This window comes from Cololabis saira, unplaced genomic scaffold (genome assembly GCF_033807715.1).
Source record: "Cololabis saira isolate AMF1-May2022 unplaced genomic scaffold, fColSai1.1 scf051, whole genome shotgun sequence".
Lineage (NCBI taxonomy): Eukaryota > Metazoa > Chordata > Actinopteri > Beloniformes > Belonidae > Cololabis > Cololabis saira.
Genome location: NW_026906215.1, coordinates 170,672 through 192,493, shown reverse-complemented (window position 1 = coordinate 192,493; position 21,822 = coordinate 170,672). Strand labels below are relative to the sequence as shown.

Genomic DNA, 21,822 nt, shown 5'->3' with positions numbered 1-21,822 from the left:
GGTGCTGATGCTGCTGGGGTCTGGTGGTGGAAGCTCCTGGGGTCTGGTGGTGGAAGCTCCTGAGGTCTGGTGGTGGAAGCTCCTGGGGTCTGGTGGTGGAAGCTCCTGGGGTCTGGTGGTGGAAGCTCCTGGGGTCTGGTGCTGATGCTGCTGGGGTCCGGTGGTGGAGCTAGTGGGGTCTGGTGTTGGAAGCTCCTGGGGTCTGGTGGTGGAGCTAGTAGGGTCTGGTGGTGGATGGGGTCTGGTGGTGATGCTGCTGGGGTCTGGTGGTGGAGCTAGTGGGGTCTTGTGGTGGATGGGGTCTGGTGGTAATGCTGCTGGGGTCTGGTGGTGGAGCTAGTAGGGTCTGGTGGTGGATGGGCTCTGGTGGTAATGCTGCTGGGGTCTGGTGGTGGAGCTAGTGGGGTCTGGTGGTGATGCTGCTGGGGTCTGGTGGAAGCTCCTGGGGTCTGGTGGTGGAAGCTCCTGAGGTCTGGTGGTGGAAGCTCCTGGGGTCTGGTGGTGGAAGCTCCTGGGGTCTGGTGGTGGAAGCTCCTGGGGTCTGGTGGTGATGCTGCTGGGGTCTGGTGGAAGCTCCTGGGGTCTGGTGGTGGAAGCTCCTGAGGTCTGGTGGTGGAAGCTCCTGGGGTCTGGTGGTGGAAGCTCCTGGGGTCTGTTGGTGATGCTGCTGGGGTATGGTGGTGGAGCTAGTGGGGTCTGGTGTTGGAAGCTCCTGGGGTCTGGTGGTGGAGCTAGTGGGGTCTGGTGTTAATGCTGCTGGGGTTTGGTGGTGGAGCTAGTGACTTACATGTTTTGAAAAAGGCGGGCATGACGAAAAGATCCTGTAAAAAATCTCTGTAATATGTTTCTTTTTTTCCTGTAAAGTTGGACATTTGAAAGATTAGGTAAATGGGGAATGACTGGCTTTTAATCAGTTGTGGAACTGCAACGAAATTCATTTCTGCATAAGACCCAATGCGAGAAAGAGATGGTCGACCTTCCTGTGCCGAGCACCAAGAAGAGGATTAGAGGGGTTTTACAAGTCCAAATAATATTATTGCAGTAATACATGTTTGCCCCCAGTTTCGAACAGGGGACCTTTCGCGTGTTAGGCAAACTTGATAACCACTACACTACAGAAACTTGCATGCTTTGAAAATGGCGGGCGTAACGAAAAAAAAATCCTATCTTCAAATCATTCATGTTAGAAATAAATGTGTGATTTCATATAAGTTGTCCTGGTGCGGTAAAATTAAAAATCATCCATCGGTATTACCATGCTGGGTAGAAAATACAAAATGTACCACAAGGGAAGCCAACTGATTACTTTTGAAAAACAGTACTGGATATGATTAATAACTGCAAATTAGGCAGTCGTCTTGCACATTCAAACATTACTCGTTGTTGGCAGGATTCGAACCTGCGCGGGGAATCCCCAATGGATTTCTAGTCCATCGCCTTAACCACTCGGCCACAACAACCTGTCAGCTGTGTGTATGTGTGTGTGTGTGTGTGTGAATCTTCAGAAATAGACAATTTTGAGTCTTTATTTTAAAATGGTTGGTTTTACTTTATTTTAAAATGGTTGGTTTTACTTTATTAGGTTGAGACATATTTTCATCCTCATTTTGATTAAATGCATTTTCATCAACAGTCAGCATCAACAGCCAGTATGTTCATAGTTCATAGATCATACATCCACTTTCTTGTTTCCAAAAAGCTCTGGATAGATTTCAGTTAATCTCTCACATCTCATGTATGAGAGGATCTCTTAAGTAGCAGAGGATGGTTTCGATCCATCGACCTCTGGGTTATGGGCCCAGCACGCTTCCGCTGCGCCACTCTGCTGTATAACCAGGATGTGACTCCGCCACACAGTGGGGGGGAGGTGGGTAGGGGACTTAAAAGCGGGTCCCCTGGTTCGGACGGTGAGCCGGGTCTCTGGGTGGCTCCAGGTGAGCCGGGTTGTTGAGGTTGTTGAGTTGTTGTTGGGGTCTGGTGGTGGAAGCTCCTGAGGTGTGGTGGTGATGCTGCTGGGGTCTGGTGGTGCAGCTAGTGGGGTCTGGTGGTGGAAGCTCCTGGGGTCTGGTGATGGAAGCTCCTGGGGTCAGGTGATGGAAGCTCCTTGGGTCTGGTGATGGAAATTCCTGGGGTCTGGTGGTGGAAGCTCCTGGGGTCTGGTGGTGATGCTGCTGGGGTCTGGTGGTGATGCTGCTGGGGTCTGGTGGTGATGCTGCTGGGGTCTGGTGGTGGAGCTAGTGGTGTCTGGTGGTGGAAGCTCCTGAGGTGTGGTGGTGATGCTGCTGTCGTCTGGTGGTGGAGCTAGTGGTGTCTGGTGGTGGAAGCTCCTGGGGTCAAAGTCCAGAGTGCTAACCATTACACCATGGAACCCTGTTCAGCTTTTATTGTGTTTTTATTGTGGTCCTGAAACCAGAACATGAGTAAAAAACAATATGCGCTTGAGCATCTGACAGAGTGCTGTCCATGGTGCTAGGAGCGTCTGGGTGTTTATGGTACCAGGGCCCTGGTCCTCCAGGCCCAAGGGCTGGCTCTTTCACTCCAGTGGCCGGTCGGTGGGGGGCTTAAAAGCGGGTCCCCGGGTTCGGACGGTGAGCCGGGTCTTTGGGTGGCTCCAGGTGAGCCGGGTTTTTGAGGTTGTTCAGTTGTTGTTAGGGTTTGGTGGTGGAAGCTCCTGAGGTGTGGTGGTGATGCTGCTGGGGTCTGGTGGTGCAGCTAGAGGGGTCTGGTGGTGGAAGCTCCTGGGGTCTGGTGATGGAAGCTCCTGGGGTGTGGTGGTGGAAGCTCCTGGGTTCTGGTGGTGATGCTGCTGGGGTCTGGTGCTGATGCTGCTGGGGTCTGGTGGTGGAAGCTCCTGGGGTCTGGTGGTGGAAGCTCCTGAGGTCTGGTGGTGGAAGCTCCTGGGGTCTGGTGGTGGAAGCTCCTGGGGTCTGGTGGTGGAAGCTCCTGGGGTCTGGTGCTGATGCTGCTGGGGTCCGGTGGTGGAGCTAGTGGGGTCTGGTGTTGGAAGCTCCTGGGGTCTGGTGGTGGAGCTAGTAGGGTCTGGTGGTGGATGGGGTCTGGTGGTGATGCTGCTGGGGTCTGGTGGTGGAGCTAGTGGGGTCTTGTGGTGGATGGGGTCTGGTGGTAATGCTGCTGGGGTCTGGTGGTGGAGCTAGTAGGGTCTGGTGGTGGATGGGGTCTGGTGGTAATGCTGCTGGGGTCTGGTGGTGGAGCTAGTGGGGTCTGGTGGTGATGCTGCTGGGGTCTGGTGGAAGCTCCTGGGGTCTGGTGGTGGAAGCTCCTGAGGTCTGGTGGTGGAAGCTCCTGGGGTCTGGTGGTGGAAGCTCCTGGGGTCTGGTGGTGATGCTGCTGGGGTATGGTGGTGGAGCTAGTGGGGTCTGGTGTTGGAAGCTCCTGGGGTCTGGTGGTGGAGCTAGTGGGGTCTGGTGTTAATGCTGCTGGGGTTTGGTGGTGGAGCTAGTGACTTACATGTTTTGAAAAAGGCGGGCATGACGAAAAGATCCTGTAAAAAATCTCTGTAATATGTTTCTTTTTTTGCTGTAAAGTTGGACATTTGAAAGATTAGGTAAATGAGGAATGACTGGCTTTTAATCAGTTGTGGAACTGCAACGAAATTCATTTCTGCATAAGACCCAATGCGAGAAAGAGATGGTCGACCTTCCTGTGCCGAGCACCAAGAAGAGGATTAGAGGGGTTTTCCAAGTCCAAATAATATTATTGCAGTAATACATGTTTCCGCCCAGTTTCGAACAGGGGACCTTTCGCGTGTTAGGCGAACGTGATAACCACTACACTACGGAAACATGCATGCTTTGAAAATGGCGGGCGTAACGAAAAAAAAATCCTATCTTCAAATCATTCATGTTAGAAATAAATGTGTGATTTCATATAAGTTGTCCTGGTGCGGTAAAATTAAAAATCATCCATCGGTATTACCATGCTGGGTAGAAAATACAAAATGTACCACAAGGCAAGCCAACTGATTACTTTTGAAAGACAGTACTGGATATGATTAATAACTGCAAATTAGGCAGTCGTCTTGCACATTCAAACATTACTCGTTGTTGGCAGGATTCGAACCTGCGCGGGGTATCCCCAATGGATTTCTAGTCCATCGCCTTAACCACTCGGCCACAACAACCTGTCAGCTGTGTGTATGTGTGTGTGTGTGTGTGTGAATCTTCAGAAATAGACAATTTAGAGTCTTTATTTTAAAATGGTTGGTTTTACTTTATTTTAAAATGGTTGGTTTTACTTTATTAGGTTGAGACATATTTTCATCCTCATTTTGATTAAATGCATTTTCATCAACAGCATTTTCATCAACAGTCAGCATCAACAGTCAGCATCAACAGCCAGTATGTTCATAGTTCATACATCCACTTTCTTGTTTCCAAAAAGCTCTGGATAGATTTCAGTTTATCTCTCACATCTCATGTATGAGAGGATCTCTTAAGTAGCAGAGGATGGTTTCGATCCATCGACCTCTGGGTTATGGGCCCAGCACACTTCCGCTGCACCACTCTGCTGTATAACCAGGATGTGACTCCGCCACACAGTGCGGGAGAGGGGGGTAGGGGACTTAAAAGCGGGTCCCCTGGTTCGGACGGTGAGCCGGGTCTCTGGGTGGCTCCAGGTGAGCCGGGTTGTTGAGGTTGTTGAGTTGTTGTTGGGGTCTGGTGGTGGAAGCTCCTGAGGTGTGGTGGTGATGCTGCTGGGGTCTGGTGGTGCAGCTAGTGGGGTCTGGTGGTGGAAGCTCCTGGGGTCTGGTGATGGAAGCTCCTGGGGTCAGGTGATGGAAGCTCCTTGGGTCTGGTGATGGAAATTCCTGGGGTCTGGTGGTGGAAGCTCCTGGGGTCTGGTGGTGATGCTGCTGGGGTCTGGTGGTGATGCTGCTGGGGTCTGGTGGTGGAGCTAGTGGTGTCTGGTGGTGGAAGCTCCTGAGGTGTGGTGGTGATGCTGCTGTCGTCTGGTGGTGGAGCTAGTGGTGTCTGGTGGTGGAAGCTCCTGGGGTCAAAGTCCAGAGTGCTAACCATTACACCATGGAACCCTGTTCAGCTTTTATTGTGTTTTTATTGTGGTCCTGAAACCAGAACATGAGTAAAAAACAATATGCGCTTGAGCATCTGACAGAGTGCTGTCCATGGTGCTAGGAGCGTCTGGGTGTTTATGGTACCAGGGCCCTGGTCCTCCAGGCCCAAGGGCTGGCTCTTTCACTCCAGTGGCCGGTCGGTGGGGGGCTTAAAAGCGGGTCCCCGGGTTCGGACGGTGAGCCGGGTCTTTGGGTGGCTCCAGGTGAGCCGGGTTTTTGAGGTTGTTGAGTTGTTGTTAGGGTTTGGTGGTGGAAGCTCCTGAGGTGTGGTGGTGATGCTGCTGGGGTCTGGTGGTGCAGCTAGAGGGGTCTGGTGGTGGAAGCTCCTGGGGTCTGGTGATGGAAGCTCCTGGGGTGTGGTGGTGGAAGCTCCTGGGTTCTGGTGGTGATGCTGCTGGGGTCTGGTGCTGATGCTGCTGGGGTCTGGTGGTGGAAGCTCCTGGGGTCTGGTGGTGGAAGCTCCTGAGGTCTGGTGGTGGAAGCTCCTGGGGTCTGGTGGTGGAAGCTCCTGGGGTCTGGTGGTGGAAGCTCCTGGGGTCTGGTGGTGGAAGCTCCTGGGGTCTGGTGCTGATGCTGCTGGGGTCTGGTGGTGGAGCTAGTGGGGTCTGGTGTTGGAAGCTCCTGGGGTCTGGTGGTGGAGCTAGTAGGGTCTGGTGGTGGATGGGGTCTGGTGGTGATGCTGCTGGGGTCTGGTGGTGGAGCTAGTGGGGTCTTGTGGTGGATGGGGTCTGGTGGTAATGCTGCTGGGGTCTGGTGGTGGAGCTAGTAGGGTCTGGTGGTGGATGGGGTCTGGTGGTAATGCTGCTGGGGTCTGGTGGTGGAGCTAGTGGGGTCTGCTGGTGATGCTGCTGGGGTCTGGTGGAAGCTCCTGGGGTCTGGTGGTGGAAGCTCCTGAGGTCTGGTGGTGGAAGCTCCTGGGGTCTGGTGGTGGAAGCTCCTGGGGTCTGGTGGTGATGCTGCTGGGGTATGGTGGTGGAGCTAGTGGGGTGTGGTGTTGGAAGCTCCTGGGGTCTGGTGGTGGAGCTAGTGGGGTCTGGTGTTAATGCTGCTGGGGTTTGGTGGTGGAGCTAGTGACTTACATGTTTTGAAAAAGGCGGGCATGACGAAAAGATCCTGTAAAAAATCTCTGTAATATGTTTCTTTTTTTCCTGTAAAGTTGGACATTTGAAAGATTAGGTAAATGGGGAATGACTGGCTTTTAATCAGTTGTGGAACTGCAACGAAATTCATTTCTGCATAAGACCCAATGCGAGAAAGAGATGGTCGAACTTCCTGTGCCGAGCACCAAGAAGAGGATTAGAGGGGTTTTCCAAGTCCAAATAATATTATTGCAGTAATACATGTTTCCGCCCAGTTTCGAACAGGGGACCTTTCGCGTGTTAGGCGAACGTGATAACCACTACACTACGAAAACTTGCATGCTTTGAAAATGGCGGGCGTAACGAAAAAAAAATCCTATCTTCAAATCATTCATGTTAGAAATAAATGTGTGATTTCATATAAGTTGTCCTGGTGCGGTAAAATTAAAAATCATCCATCGGTATTACCATGCTGGGTAGAAAATACAAAATGTACCACAAGGGAAGCCAACTGATTACTTTTGAAAGACAGTACTGGATATGATTAATAACTGCAAATTAGGCAGTAGTCTTGCACATTCAAACATTACTCGTTGTTGGCAGGATTCGAACCTGCGCGGGGAATCCCCAATGGATTTCTAGTCCATCGCCTTAACCACTCGGCCACAACAACCTGTCAGCTGTGTGTATGTGTGTGTGTGTGTGTGTGTGAATCTTCAGAAATAGACAATTTAGAGTCTTTATTTTAAAATGGTTGGTTTTACTTTATTTTAAAATGGTTGGTTTTACTTTATTAGGTTGAGACATATTTTCATCCTCATTTTGATTAAATGCATTTTCATCAACAGCATTTTCATCAACAGTCAGCATCAACAGTCAGCATCAACAGCCAGTATGTTCATAGTTCATAGTTCATACATCCACTTTCTTGTTTCCAAAAAGCTCTGGATAGATTTCAGTTTATCTCTCACATCTCATGTATGAGAGGATCTCTTAAGTAGCAGAGGATGGTTTCGATCCATCGACCTCTGGGTTATGGGCCCAGCACACTTCCGCTGCGCCACTCTGCTGTATAACCAGGATGTGACTCCGCCACACAGTGCGGGAGAGGGGGGTAGGGGACTTAAAAGCGGGTCCCCTGGTTCGGACGGTGAGCCGGGTCTCTGGGTGGCTCCAGGTGAGCCGGGTTGTTGAGGTTGTTGAGTTGTTGTTGGGGTCTGGTGGTGGAAGCTCCTGAGGTGTGGTGGTGATGCTGCTGGGGTCTGGTGGTGCAGCTAGTGGGGTCTGGTGGTGGAAGCTCCTGGGGTCTGGTGATGGAAGCTCCTGGGGTCAGGTGATGGAAGCTCCTTGGGTCTGGTGATGGAAATTCCTGGGGTCTGGTGGTGGAAGCTCCTGGGGTCTGGTGGTGATGCTGCTGGGGTCTGGTGGTGATGCTGCTGGGGTCTGGTGGTGGAGCTAGTGGTGTCTGGTGGTGGAAGCTCCTGAGGTGTGGTGGTGATGCTGCTGTCGTCTGGTGGTGGAGCTAGTGGTGTCTGGTGGTGGAAGCTCCTGGGGTCAAAGTCCAGAGTGCTAACCATTACACCATGGAACCCTGTTCAGCTTTTATTGTGTTTTTATTGTGGTCCTGAAACCAGAACATGAGTAAAAAACAATATGCGCTTGAGCATCTGACAGAGTGCTGTCCATGGTGCTAGGAGCGTCTGGGTGTTTATGGTACCAGGGCCCTGGTCCTCCAGGCCCAAGGGCTGGCTCTTTCACTCCAGTGGCCGGTCGGTGGGGGGCTTAAAAGCGGGTCCCCGGGTTCGGACGGTGAGCCGGGTCTTTGGGTGGCTCCAGGTGAGCCGGGTTTTTGAGGTTGTTGAGTTGTTGTTAGGGTTTGGTGGTGGAAGCTCCTGAGGTGTGGTGGTTGATGCTGCTGGGGTCTGGTGGTGCAGCTAGAGGGGTCTGGTGGTGGAAGCTCCTGGGGTCTGGTGATGGAAGCTCCTGGGGTGTGGTGGTGGAAGCTCCTGGGTTCTGGTGGTGATGCTGCTGGGGTCTGGTGCTGATGCTGCTGGGGTCTGGTGGTGGAAGCTCCTGGGGTCTGGTGGTGGAAGCTCCTGAGGTCTGGTGGTGGAAGCTCCTGGGGTCTGGTGGTGGAAGCTCCTGGGGTCTGGTGGTGGAAGCTCCTGGGGTCTGGTGCTGATGCTGCTGGGGTCTGGTGGTGGAGCTAGTGGGGTCTGGTGTTGGAAGCTCCTGGGGTCTGGTGGTGGAGCTAGTAGGGTCTGGTGGTGGATGGGGTCTGGTGGTGATGCTGCTGGGGTCTGGTGGTGGAGCTAGTGGGGTCTTGTGGTGGATGGGGTCTGGTGGTAATGCTGCTGGGGTCTGGTGGTGGAGCTAGTAGGGTCTGGTGGTGGATGGGGTCTGGTGGTAATGCTGCTGGGGTCTGGTGGTGGAGCTAGTGGGGTCTGGTGGTGATGCTGCTGGGGTCTGGTGGAAGCTCCTGGGGTCTGGTGGTGGAAGCTCCTGAGGTCTGGTGGTGGAAGCTCCTGGGGTCTGGTGGTGGAAGCTCCTGGGGTCTGGTGGTGATGCTGCTGGGGTATGGTGGTGGAGCTAGTGGGGTGTGGTGTTGGAAGCTCCTGGGGTCTGGTGGTGGAGCTAGTGGGGTCTGGTGTTAATGCTGCTGGGGTTTGGTGGTGGAGCTAGTGACTTACATGTTTTGAAAAAGGCGGGCATGACGAAAAGATCCTGTAAAAAATCTCTGTAATATGTTTCTTTTTTTCCTGTAAAGTTGGACATTTGAAAGATTAGGTAAATGGGGAATGACTGGCTTTTAATCAGTTGTGGAACTGCAACGAAATTCATTTCTGCATAAGACCCAATGCGAGAAAGAGATGGTCGAACTTCCTGTGCCGAGCACCAAGAAGAGGATTAGAGGGGTTTTCCAAGTCCAAATAATATTATTGCAGTAATACATGTTTCCGCCCAGTTTCGAACAGGGGACCTTTCGCGTGTTAGGCGAACGTGATAACCACTACACTACGAAAACTTGCATGCTTTGAAAATGGCGGGCGTAACGAAAAAAAAATCCTATCTTCAAATCATTCATGTTAGAAATAAATGTGTGATTTCATATAAGTTGTCCTGGTGCGGTAAAATTAAAAATCATCCATCGGTATTACCATGCTGGGTAGAAAATACAAAATGTACCACAAGGGAAGCCAACTGATTACTTTTGAAAGACAGTACTGGATATGATTAATAACTGCAAATTAGGCAGTAGTCTTGCACATTCAAACATTACTCGTTGTTGGCAGGATTCGAACCTGCGCGGGGAATCCCCAATGGATTTCTAGTCCATCGCCTTAACCACTCGGCCACAACAACCTGTCAGCTGTGTGTATGTGTGTGTGTGTGTGTGTGTGAATCTTCAGAAATAGACAATTTAGAGTCTTTATTTTAAAATGGTTGGTTTTACTTTATTTTAAAATGGTTGGTTTTACTTTATTAGGTTGAGACATATTTTCATCCTCATTTTGATTAAATGCATTTTCATCAACAGCATTTTCATCAACAGTCAGCATCAACAGTCAGCATCAACAGCCAGTATGTTCATAGATCATACATCCACTTTCTTGTTTCCAAAAAGCTCTGGATAGATTTCATTTTATCTCTCACATCTCATGTATGAGAGGATCTCTTAAGTAGCAGAGGATGGTTTCGATCCATCGACCTCTGGGTTATGGGCCCAGCACACTTCCGCTGCGCCACTCTGCTGTATAACCAGGATGTGACTCCGCCACACAGTGCGGGAGAGGGGGGTAGGGGACTTAAAAGCGGGTCCCCTGGTTCGGACGGTGAGCCGGGTCTCTGGGTGGCTCCAGGTGAGCCGGGTTGTTGAGGTTGTTGAGTTGTTGTTGGGGTCTGGTGGTGGAAGCTCCTGAGGTGTGGTGGTGATGCTGCTGGGGTCTGGTGGTGCAGCTAGTGGGGTCTGGTGGTGGAAGCTCCTGGGGTCTGGTGATGGAAGCTCCTGGGGTCAGGTGATGGAAGCTCCTTGGGTCTGGTGATGGAAATTCCTGGGGTCTGGTGGTGGAAGCTCCTGGGGTCTGGTGGTGATGCTGCTGGGGTCTGGTGGTGATGCTGCTGGGGTCTGGTGGTGGAGCTAGTGGTGTCTGGTGGTGGAAGCTCCTGAGGTGTGGTGGTGATGCTGCTGTCGTCTGGTGGTGGAGCTAGTGGTGTCTGGTGGTGGAAGCTCCTGGGGTCAAAGTCCAGAGTGCTAACCATTACACCATGGAACCCTGTTCAGCTTTTATTGTGTTTTTATTGTGGTCCTGAAACCAGAACATGAGTAAAAAACAATATGCGCTTGAGCATCTGACAGAGTGCTGTCCATGGTGCTAGGAGCGTCTGGGTGTTTATGGTACCAGGGCCCTGGTCCTCCAGGCCCAAGGGCTGGCTCTTTCACTCCAGTGGCCGGTCGGTGGGGGGCTTAAAAGCGGGTCCCCGGGTTCGGACGGTGAGCCGGGTCTTTGGGTGGCTCCAGGTGAGCCGGGTGTTTGAGGTTGTTGAGTTGTTGTTAGGGTTTGGTGGTGGAAGCTCCTGAGGTGTGGTGGTGATGCTGCTGGGGTCTGGTGGTGCAGCTAGAGGGGTCTGGTGGTGGAAGCTCCTGGGGTCTGGTGATGGAAGCTCCTGGGGTGTGGTGGTGGAAGCTCCTGGGTTCTGGTGGTGATGCTGCTGGGGTCTGGTGCTGATGCTGCTGGGGTCTGGTGGTGGAAGCTCCTGGGGTCTGGTGGTGGAAGCTCCTGAGGTCTGGTGGTGGAAGCTCCTGGGGTCTGGTGGTGGAAGCTCCTGGGGTCTGGTGGTGGAAGCTCCTGGGGTCTGGTGGTGGAAGCTCCTGGGGTCTGGTGCTGATGCTGCTGGGGTCTGGTGGTGGAGCTAGTGGGGTCTGGTGTTGGAAGCTCCTGGGGTCTGGTGGTGGAGCTAGTAGGGTCTGGTGGTGGATGGGGTCTGGTGGTGATGCTGCTGGGGTCTGGTGGTGGAGCTAGTGGGGTCTTGTGGTGGATGGGGTCTGGTGGTAATGCTGCTGGGGTCTGGTGGTGGAGCTAGTAGGGTCTGGTGGTGAATGGGGTCTGGTGGTAATGCTGCTGGGGTCTGGTGGTGGAGCTAGTGGGGTCTGGTGGTGATGCTGCTGGGGTCTGGTGGAAGCTCCTGGGGTCTGGTGGTGGAAGCTCCTGAGGTCTGGTGGTGGAAGCTCCTGGGGTCTGGTGGTGGAAGCTCCTGGGGTCTGGTGGTGATGCTGCTGGGGTATGGTGGTGGAGCTAGTGGGGTGTGGTGTTGGAAGCTCCTGGGGTCTGGTGGTGGAGCTAGTGGGGTCTGGTGTTAATGCTGCTGGGGTTTGGTGGTGGAGCTAGTGACTTACATGTTTTGAAAAAGGCGGGCATGACGAAAAGATCCTGTAAAAAATCTCTGTAATATGTTTCTTTTTTTCCTGTAAAGTTGGACATTTGAAAGATTAGGTAAATGGGGAATGACTGGCTTTTAATCAGTTGTGGAACTGCAACGAAATTCATTTCTGCATAAGACCCAATGCGAGAAAGAGATGGTCGAACTTCCTGTGCCGAGCACCAAGAAGAGGATTAGAGGGGTTTTCCAAGTCCAAATAATATTATTGCAGTAATACATGTTTCCTCCCAGTTTCAAACAGGGGACCTTTCGCGTGTTAGGCGAACGTGATAACCACTACACTACGGAAACTTGCATGCTTTGAAAATGGCGGGCGTAACGAAAAAAAAATCCTATCTTCAAATCATTCATGTTAGAAATAAATGTGTGATTTCATATAAGTTGTCCTGGTGCGGTAAAATTAAAAATCATCCATCGGTATTACCATGCTGGGTAGAAAATACAAAATGTACCACAAGGGAAGCCAACTGATTACTTTTGAAAGACAGTACTGGATAGGATTAATAACTGCAAATTAGGCTGTCGTCTTGCACATTCAAACATTACTCGTTGTTGGCAGGATTCGAACCTGCGCGGGGAATCCCCAATGGATTTCTAGTCCATCGCCTTAACCACTCGGCCACAACAACCTGTCAGCTGTGTGTGTGTGTGTGTGTGTGTGTGTGTGTGTGTGTGTGTGTGTGTGTTATTTTAAAATGGTTGGTTTTACTTTATTTTAAAATGGTTGGTTTTACTTTATTAGGTTGAGACATATTTTCATCCTCATTTTGATTAAATGCATTTTCATCAACAGTCAGTGCAGTATGTTCATAGATCATACATCCACTTTCTTGTTTCCAAAAAGCTCTGGATAGATTTCAGTTAATCTCTCACATCTCATGTATGAGAGGATCTCTTAAGTAGCAGAGGATGGTTTCGATCCATCGACCTCTGGGTTATGGGCCCAGCACGCTTCCGCTGCGCCACTCTGCTGTATAACCAGGATGTGACTCCGCCACACAGTGGGGGGGAGGGGGCTAGGGGACTTAAAAGCGGGTCCCCTGGTTCGGACGGTGAGCCGGGTCTCTGGTTGGCTCCAGGTGAGCCGGGTTGTTGAGGTTGTTGAGTTGTTGTTGGGGTCTGGTGGTGGAAGCTCCTGAGGTGTGGTGGTGATGCTGCTGGGGTCTGGTTGTGCAGCTAGTGGGGTCTGGTGGTGGAAGCTCCTGGGGTCTGGTGATGGAAGCTCCTGGGGTCAGGTGATGGAAGCTCCTTGGGTCTGGTGATGGAAATTCCTGGGGTCTGGTGGTGGAAGCTCCTGGGGTCTGGTGGTGATGCTGCTGGGGTCTGGTGGTGATGCTGCTGGGGTCTGGTGGTGGAGCTAGTGGTGTCTGGTGGTGGAAGCTCCTGAGGTGTGGTGGTGATGCTGCTGTCGTCTGGTGGTGGAGCTAGTGGTGTCTGGTGGTGGAAGCTCCTGGGGTCAAAGTCCAGAGTGCTAACCATTACACCATGGAACCCTGTTCAGCTTTTATTGTGTTTTTATTGTGGTCCTGAAACCAGAACATGAGTAAAAAACAATATGCGCTTGAGCATCTGACAGAGTGCTGTCCATGGTGCTAGGAGCGTCTGGGTGTTTATGGTACCAGGGCCCTGGTCCTCCAGGCCCAAGGGCTGGCTCTTTCACTCCAGTGGCCGGTCGGTGGGGGGCTTAAAAGCGGGTCCCCGGGTTCGGACGGTGAGCCGGGACTTTGGGTGGCTCCAGGTGAGCCGGGTTTTTGAGGTTGTTGAGTTGTTGTTAGGGTTTGGTGGTGGAAGCTCCTGAGGTGTGGTGGTGATGCTGCTGGGGTCTGGTGGTGCAGCTAGAGGGGTCTGGTGGTGGAAGCTCCTGGGGTCTGGTGATGGAAGCTCCTGGGGTGTGGTGGTGGAAGCTCCTGGGTTCTGGTGGTGATGCTGCTGGGGTCTGGTGCTGATGCTGCTGGGGTCTGGTGGTGGAAGCTCCTGGGGTCTGGTGGTGGAAGCTCCTGAGGTCTGGTGGTGGAAGCTCCTGGGGTCTGGTGGTGGAAGCTCCTGGGGTCTGGTGGTGGAAGCTCCTGGGGTCTGGTGGTGGAAGCTCCTGGGGTCTGGTGCTGATGCTGCTGGGGTCCGGTGGTGGAGCTAGTGGGGTCTGGTGTTGGAAGCTCCTGGGGTCTGGTGGTGGAGCTAGTAGGGTCTGGTGGTGGATGGGGTCTGGTGGTGATGCTGCTGGGGTCTGGTGGTGGAGCTAGTGGGGTCTTGTGGTGGATGGGGTCTGGTGGTAATGCTGCTGGGGTCTGGTGGTGGAGCTAGTAGGGTCTGGTGGTGGATGGGGTCTGGTCGTAATGCTGCTGGGGTCTGGTGGTGGAGCTAGTGGGGTCTGGTGGTGATGCTGCTGGGGTCTGGTGGAAGCTCCTGGGGTCTGGTGGTGGAAGCTCCTGAGGTCTGGTGGTGGAAGCTCCTGGGGTCTGGTGGTGGAAGCTCCTGGGGTCTGGTGGTGATGCTGCTGGGGTATGGTGGTGGAGCTAGTGGGGTCTGGTGTTGGAAGCTCCTGGGGTCTGGTGGTGGAGCTAGTGGGGTCTGGTGTTAATGCTGCTGGGGTTTGGTGGTGGAGCTAGTGACTTACATGTTTTGAAAAAGGCGGGCATGACGAAAAGATCCTGTAAAAAATCTCTGTAATATGTTTCTTTTTTTCCTGTAAAGTTGGACATTTGAAAGATTAGGTAAATGAGGAATGACTGGCTTTTAATCAATTGTGGAACTGCAACGAAATTCATTTCTGCATAAGACCCAATGCGAGAAAGAGATGGTCGACCTTCCTGTGCCGAGCACCAAGAAGAGGATTAGAGGGGTTTTCCAAGTCCAAATAATATTATTGCAGTAATACATGTTTCCGCCCAGTTTCGAACAGGGGACCTTTCACGTGTTAGGCGAACGTGATAACCACTACACTACGAAAACTTGCATGCTTTGAAAATGGCGGGCGTAGCGAAAAAAAAATCCTATCTTCAAATCATTCATGTTAGAAATAAATGTGTGATTTCATATAAGTTGTCCTGGTGCGGTAAAATTAAAAATCATCCATCGGTATTACCATGCTGGGTAGAAAATACAAAATGTACCACAAGGGAAGCCAACTGATTACTTTTGAAAGACAGTACTGGATATGATTAATAACTGCAAATTAGGCAGTCGTCTTGTTTCAGGTACAAAATGACTGTTTCTCGCTGAGAAAATGCCAAAAAGCGGATTTCTGTCATAACATTGATTTACCTTCTGATTTTTCATGGCAAGCTATTGAAAACGTCAGAAAATTGGAAAAATGAGTCTATGTAGTTGATTTGAGGGACTCATTTCATTATTGGACTCACCAAACCACTTACAGTGTTTCAGGTACAAAATGACCGTTTCTCGCTGAGAAAATGCCAAAAAACGGATTTCTGTAATAACATTGTTTTACCTTCTGATTTTTTAAGGCAAGCTATCGAAAACGTTAGAAAATTGGAAAAAGGAGTCTATGTAGTTGATTTGAGAGACTCATTTCATTATTGGACTCACCAAACCACTTACAGTGTTTCAGGTACAAAATGACTGTTTCTCGCTGAGAAAATGCAAAAAAGCGGATTTCTGTCATAACATTGATTTACCTTCTGATTTTTTAAGGCAAGCTATTGAAAACGTCAGAAAATTGGAGAAAGGAGTCTATGTAGTTGATTTGAGGGACTCATTTCATTATTGGACTCACCAAACCACTTACAGTGTTTCAGGTACAAAATGACCGTTTCTCGCTGAGAAAATGCCAAAAAGCGGATTTCTGTCATAACATTGATTTACCTTCTGATTTTTTAAGGCAAGCTATTGAAAACGTTAGAAAATTGGAGAAAGGTGTCTATGTAGTTGATTTGAGCGACTCATTTCATTATTGGACTCACCAAACCACTTACAGTGTTTCAGGTACAAAATGACTGTTTCTCGCTGAGAAAATGCCAAAAAGCGGATTTCTGTCATAACATTGTTTTACCTTCTGATTTTTTAAGGCAAGCTATTGAAAACTTAGAAAATTGGAAAAAGGAGTCTATGTAGTTGATTTGAGAGACTCATTTCATTATTGGACTCACCAAACCACTTACAGTGTTTCAGGTACAAAATGACTGTTTCTCGCTGAAAAAATGCAAAAAAGCGGATTTCTGTCATAACATTGATTTACCTTCTGATTTTTTAAGGCAAGCTATTGAAAACGTCAGAAAATTGGAGAAAGGAGTCTATGTAGTTGATTTGAGGGACTCATTTCATTATTGGACTCACCAAACCACTTACAGTGTTTCAGGTACAAAATGACCGTTTCTCGCTGAGAAAATGCCAAAAAGCGGATTTCTGTCATAACATTGATTTACCTTCTGATTTTTTAAGGCAAGCTATTGAAAACGTTAGAAAATTGGAGAACGGTGTCTACGTAGTTGATTTGAGCGACTCATTTCATTATTGGACTCACCAAACCACTTACAGTGTTTCAGGTACAAAATGACTGTTTCTCGCTGAGAAAATGCCAAAAAGCGGATTTCTGTCATAACATTGATTTACCTTCTGATTTTTTAAGGCAAGCTATTGAAAACGTTAGAAAATTGGAGAAAGGAGTCTATGTAGTTGATTTGAGCGACTCATTTCATTATTGGACTCACCAAACCACTTACAGTGTTTCAGGTACAAAATGACTGTTTCTCGCTGAGAAAATGCCAAAAAGCGGATTTCTGTCATAACATTGTTTTACCTTCTGATTTTTTAAGGCAAGCTATTGAAAACTTAGAAAATTGGAAAAAGGAGTCTATGTAGTTGATTTGAGAGACTCATTTCATTATTGGACTCACCAAACCACTTACAGTGTTTCAGGTACAAAATGACTGTTTCTCGCTGAAAAAATGCAAAAAAGCGGATTTCTGTCATAACATTGATTTACCTTCTGATTTTTTAAGGCAAGCTATTGAAAACGTCAGAAAATTGGAGAAAGGAGTCTATGTAGTTGATTTGAGGGACTCATTTCATTATTGGACTCACCAAACCACTTACAGTGTTTCAGGTACAAAATGACCGTTTCTCGCTGAGAAAATGCCAAAAAGCGGATTTCTGTCATAACATTGATTTACCTTCTGATTTTTTAAGGCAAGCTATTGAAAACGTTAGAAAATTGGAGAACGGTGTCTACGTAGTTGATTTGAGCGACTCATTTCATTATTGGACTCACCAAACCACTTACAGTGTTTCAGGTACAAAATGACTGTTTCTCGCTGAGAAAATGCCAAAAAGCGGATTTCTGTCATAACATTGATTTACCTTCTGATTTTTTAAGGCAAGCTATTGAAAACGTTAGAAAATTGGAGAAAGGTGTCTATGTAGTTGATTTGAGCGACTCATTTCATTATTGGACTCACCAAACCACTTACAGTGTTTCAGGTACAAAATGACTGTTTCTCGCTGAGAAAATGCCAAAAAGCGGATTTCTGTCATAACATTGATTTACCTTCTGATTTTTTAAGGCAAGCTATTGAAAACGTTAGAAAATTGGAGAAAGGTGTCTATGTAGTTGATTTGAGCGACTCATTTCATTATTGGACTCACCAAACCACTTACAGTGTTTCAGGTACAAAATGACTGTTTCTCGCTGAGAAAATGCCAAAAAGCGGATTTCTGTCATAACATTGATTTACCTTCTGATTTTTTAAGGCAAGCTATTGAAAACGTTAGAAAATTGGAGAAAGGTGTCTATGTAGTTGATTTGAGAGATTCATTTCATTATGGACTCACCAAACTACTTACAGTGTTTCAGGTACAAAATGACCGTTTCTCGCTGAGAAAATGCCAAAAAGCGGATTTCTGTCATAACATTGATTTACCTTCTGATTTTTCAAGGCAAGCTATTGAAAACGTCAGAAAATTGGAGAAAGGAGTCTATGTAGTTGATTTGAGGGACTCATTTCATTATTGGACTCACCAAACCACTTACAGTGTTTCAGGTACAAAATGACTGTTTCTCGCTGAGAAAATGCCAAAAAGCGGATTTCTGTCATAACATTGATTTACCTTCTGATTTTTCAAGGCAAGCTATTGAAAACGTCAGAAAATTGGAGAAAGGAGTCTATGTAGTTGATTTGAGGGACTCATTTCATTATTGGACTCACCAAACCACTTACAGTGTTTCAGGTACAAAATGACCGTTTCTCGCTGAGAAAATGCCAAAAAGCGGATTTCTGTCATAACATTGATTTACCTTCTGATTTTTCAAGGCAAGCTATTGAAAACGTCAGAAAATTGGAGAAAGGAGTCTATGTAGTTGATTTGAGAGACTCATTTCATTATTGGACTCACCAAACCACTTACAGTGTTTCAGGTACAAAATGACCGTTTCTCGCTGAGAAAATGCCAAAAAGCGGATTTCTGTAATAACATTGATTTACCTTCTGATTTTTCAAGGCAAGCTATTGAAAACGTCAGAAAATTTGAGAAAGGAGTCTATGTAGTTGATTTGAGAGACTCATTTCATTATTGGACTCACCAAACCACTTACAGTGTTTCAGGTACAAAATGACTGTTTCTCGCTGAGAAACAGTCAAAAAGCGGATTTCTGTCATAACATTGATTTACCTTCTGATTTTTTAAGGCAAGCTATTGAAAACATCAGAAAATTGGAGAAAGGAGTCTATGTAGTTGATTTGAGGGACTCATTTCATTATTGGACTCACCAAACCACTTACAGTGTTTCAGGTACAAAATGACCGTTTCTCGCTGAGAAAATGCCAAAAAGCGGATTTCTGTAATAACATTGTTTTACCTTCTGATTTTTTAAGGCAAGCTATTGAAAACGTCAGAAAATTGGAGAAAGGAGTCTATGTAGTTGATTTGAGGGACTCATTTCATTATTGGACTCACCAAACCACTTACAGTGTTTCAGGTACAAAATGACTGTTTCTCGCTGAGAAAATGCCAAAAAGCGGATTTCTGTCATAACATTGATTTACCTTCTGATTTTTTAAGGCAAGCTATTGAAAACGTCAGAAAATTGGAGAAAGGAGTCTATGTAGTTGATTTGAGGGACTCATTTCATTATTGGACTCTCCAAACCACTTACAGTGTTTCAGGTACAAAATGACTGTTTCTCGCTGAGAAAATGCCAAAAAGCGGATTTCTGTCATAACATTGATTTACCTTCTGATTTTTTAAGACAAGCTATTGAAAACGTTAGAAAATTGCAGAAAGGTGTCTATGTAGTTGATTTGAGAGACTCATTTCATTATTGGACTCACCAAACCACTTACAGTGTTTCAGGTACAAAATGACTGTTTCTCGCTGAGAAAATGCCAAAAAGCGGATTTCTGTCATAACATTTATTTACCTTCTGATTTTTTAAGGCAAGCTATTGAAAACGTCAGAAAATTGGAGAAAGGAGTCTATGTAGTTGATTTGAGGGACTGATTTCATTATTGGACTCACCAAACCACTTACAGTGTTTCAGGTACAAAATGACCGTTTCTCGCTGAGAAAATGCCAAAAAGCGGATTTCTGTAATAACATTGTTTTACCTTCTGATTTTTTAAGGCAAGCTATTGAAAACGTCAGAAAATTGGAGAAAGGAGTCTATGTAGTTGATTTGAGGGACTCATTTCATTATTGGACTCACCAAACCACTTACAGTGTTTCAGGTACAAAATGACTGTTTCTCGCTGAGAAAATGCCAAAAAGCGGATTTCTGTCATAACATTGATTTACCTTCTGATTTTTCAAGGCAAGCTATTGAAAACGTCAGAAAATTGGAGAAAGGAGTCTAAGTAGTTGATTTGAGAGACTCATTTCATTATTGGACTCACCAAACCACTTACAGTGTTTCAGGTACAAAATGACTGTTTCTCGCTGAGAAAATGCCAAAAAGCGGATTTCTGTCATAACATTGATTTACCTTCTGATTTTTTAAGGCAAGCTATTGAAAAACGTTAGAAAATTGCAGAAAGGTGTCTATGTAATTGATTTGAGAGACTAATTTCATTATTGGACTCACCAAACCACTTACAGTGTTTCAGGTACAAAATGACTGTTTCTCGCTGAGAAAATGCCAAAAAGCGGATTTCTGTCATAACATTGATTTACCTTCTGATTTTTCAAGGCAAGCTATTGAAAACGTCAGAAAATTGGAGAAAGGAGTCTATGTAGTTGATTTGAGGGACTCATTTCATTATTGGACTCACCAAACCACTTACAGTGTTTCAGGTACAAAATGACCGTTTCTCGCTGAGAAAATGCCAAAAAGCGGATTTCTGTCATAACATTGATTTACCTTCTGATTTTTTAAGGCAAGCTATTGAAAACGTTAGAAAATTGGAGAAAGGTGTCTATGTAGTTGATTTGAGCGACTCATTTCATTATTGGACTCACCAAACCACTTACAGTGTTTCAGGTACAAAATGACTGTTTCTCGCTGAGAAAATGCCAAAAAGCGGATTTCTGTAATAACATTGTTTTACCTTCTGATTTTTCAAGGCAAGCTATTGAAAACGTCAGAAAATTGGAGAAATGAGTCTATGTAGTTGATTTGAGAGACTCATTTCATTATTGGACTCACCAAACCACTTACAGTGTTTCAGGTACAAAATGACTGTTTCTCGCTGAGAAAATGCCAAAAAGCGGATTTCTGTCATAACATTGATTTACCTTCTGATTTTTCAAGGCAAGCTATTGAAAACGTCAGAAAATTGGAGAAAGGAGTCTATGTAGTTGATTTGAGAGACTCATTTCATTATTGGACTCACCAAACCACTTACAGTGTTTCAGGTACAAAATGACTGTTTCTCGCTGAGAAAATGCCAAAAAGCGGATTTCTGTCATAACATTGATTTACCTTCTGATTTTTCAAGGCAAGCTATTGAAAACGTCAGAAAATTTGAGAAAGGAGTCTATGTAGTTGATTTGAGAGACTCATTTCATTATTGGACTCACCAAACCACTTACAGTGTTTCAGGTACAAAATGACCGTTTCTCGCTGAGAAAATGCCAAAAAGCGGATTTCTGTAATAACATTGATTTACCTTCTGATTTTTCAAGGCAAGCTATTGAAAACGTCAGAAAATTGGAGAAAGGAGTCTATGTAGTTGATTTGAGAGACTCATTTCATTATTGGACTCACCAAACCACTTACAGTGTTCCAGGTACAAAATGACCGTTTCTCGCTGAGAAAATGCCAAAAAGCGGATTTCTGTAATAACATTGTTTTACCTTCAAATTTTTTAAGGCAAGCTATTGAAAACGTCAGAAAATTGGAGAAAGGTGTCTATGTAGTTGATTTGAGGGACTCATTTCATTATTGGACTCACCAAACCACTTACAGTGTTTCAGGTACAAAATGACTGTTTCTCGCTGAGAAAATGCCAAAAAGCGGATTTCTGTCATAACATTGATTTACCTTCTGATTTTTTAAGGCAAGCTATTGAAAACGTTAGAAAATTGCAGAAAGGTGTCTATGTAGTTGATTTGAGAGACTCATTTCATTATTGGACTCACCAAACCACTTACAGTGTTTCAGGTACAAAATGACTGTTTCTTGCTGAGAAAATGCCAAAAAGCGGATTTCTGTCATAACATTGATTTACCTTCTGATTTTTTAAGGCAAGCTATTGAAAACTTCAGAAACTTGGAGAAAGGAGTCTATGTAGTTGATTTGAGGGACTCATTTCATTATTGGACTCACCAAACCACTTACAGTGTTTCAGGTACAAAATGACTGTTTCTCGCTGAGAAAATGCCAAAAAGCGGATTTCTGTCATAACATTGATTTACCTTCTGATTTTTTAAGGCAAGCTATTGAAAACGTAAGAAAATTGCAGAAAGGTGTCTATGTAGTTGATTTGAGAGACTCATTTCATTATTGGACTCACCAAACCACTTACAGTGTTTCAGGTACAAAATGACTGTTTCTCGCTGAGAAAATGCCAAAAAGCGGATTTCTGTCATAACATTGATTTACCTTCTGATTTTTTAAGGCAAGCTATTGAAAACGTTAGAAAATTGGAGAAAGGTGTCTATGTAGTTGATTTGAGAGATTCATTTCATTATTGGACTCACCAAACCACTTACAGTGTTTCAGGTACAAAATGACTGTTTCTCGCTGAGAAAATGCCAAAAAGCGGATTTCTGTAATAACATTGTTTTACCTTCTGATTTTTTAAGGCAAGCTATTGAAAACGT

General features: G+C 46.8%; 8 non-coding genes across 8 annotated transcripts; all 8 read right to left on the bottom strand.

The window, feature by feature from the left end:
• Nucleotides 1-1,378: 1,378 nt before the first annotated feature.
• On the bottom strand, nucleotides 1,379-1,460 carry trnas-aga (transfer RNA serine (anticodon AGA)). The gene has a single exon. It is a non-coding gene; the product is annotated as a tRNA-Ser (tRNA).
• Nucleotides 1,461-3,730: 2,270 nt separating this feature from the next.
• Nucleotides 3,731-3,803, bottom strand: trnav-aac (transfer RNA valine (anticodon AAC)). The gene has a single exon. It is a non-coding gene; the product is annotated as a tRNA-Val (tRNA).
• A 256-nt stretch (nucleotides 3,804-4,059) lies between these two features.
• trnas-aga (transfer RNA serine (anticodon AGA)) lies at nucleotides 4,060-4,141 on the bottom strand. The gene has a single exon. It is a non-coding gene; the product is annotated as a tRNA-Ser (tRNA).
• Nucleotides 4,142-6,433: 2,292 nt separating this feature from the next.
• Nucleotides 6,434-6,506, bottom strand: trnav-aac (transfer RNA valine (anticodon AAC)). Its single transcript has one exon. It is a non-coding gene; the product is annotated as a tRNA-Val (tRNA).
• Nucleotides 6,507-6,762: 256 nt separating this feature from the next.
• Nucleotides 6,763-6,844, bottom strand: trnas-aga (transfer RNA serine (anticodon AGA)). The gene has a single exon. It is a non-coding gene; the product is annotated as a tRNA-Ser (tRNA).
• A 2,279-nt stretch (nucleotides 6,845-9,123) lies between these two features.
• On the bottom strand, nucleotides 9,124-9,196 carry trnav-aac (transfer RNA valine (anticodon AAC)). Its single transcript has one exon. It is a non-coding gene; the product is annotated as a tRNA-Val (tRNA).
• A 256-nt stretch (nucleotides 9,197-9,452) lies between these two features.
• On the bottom strand, nucleotides 9,453-9,534 carry trnas-aga (transfer RNA serine (anticodon AGA)). The gene has a single exon. It is a non-coding gene; the product is annotated as a tRNA-Ser (tRNA).
• Nucleotides 9,535-12,157: 2,623 nt separating this feature from the next.
• Nucleotides 12,158-12,239, bottom strand: trnas-aga (transfer RNA serine (anticodon AGA)). Its single transcript has one exon. It is a non-coding gene; the product is annotated as a tRNA-Ser (tRNA).
• Between the last annotated feature and the right edge of the window lie 9,583 nt (nucleotides 12,240-21,822).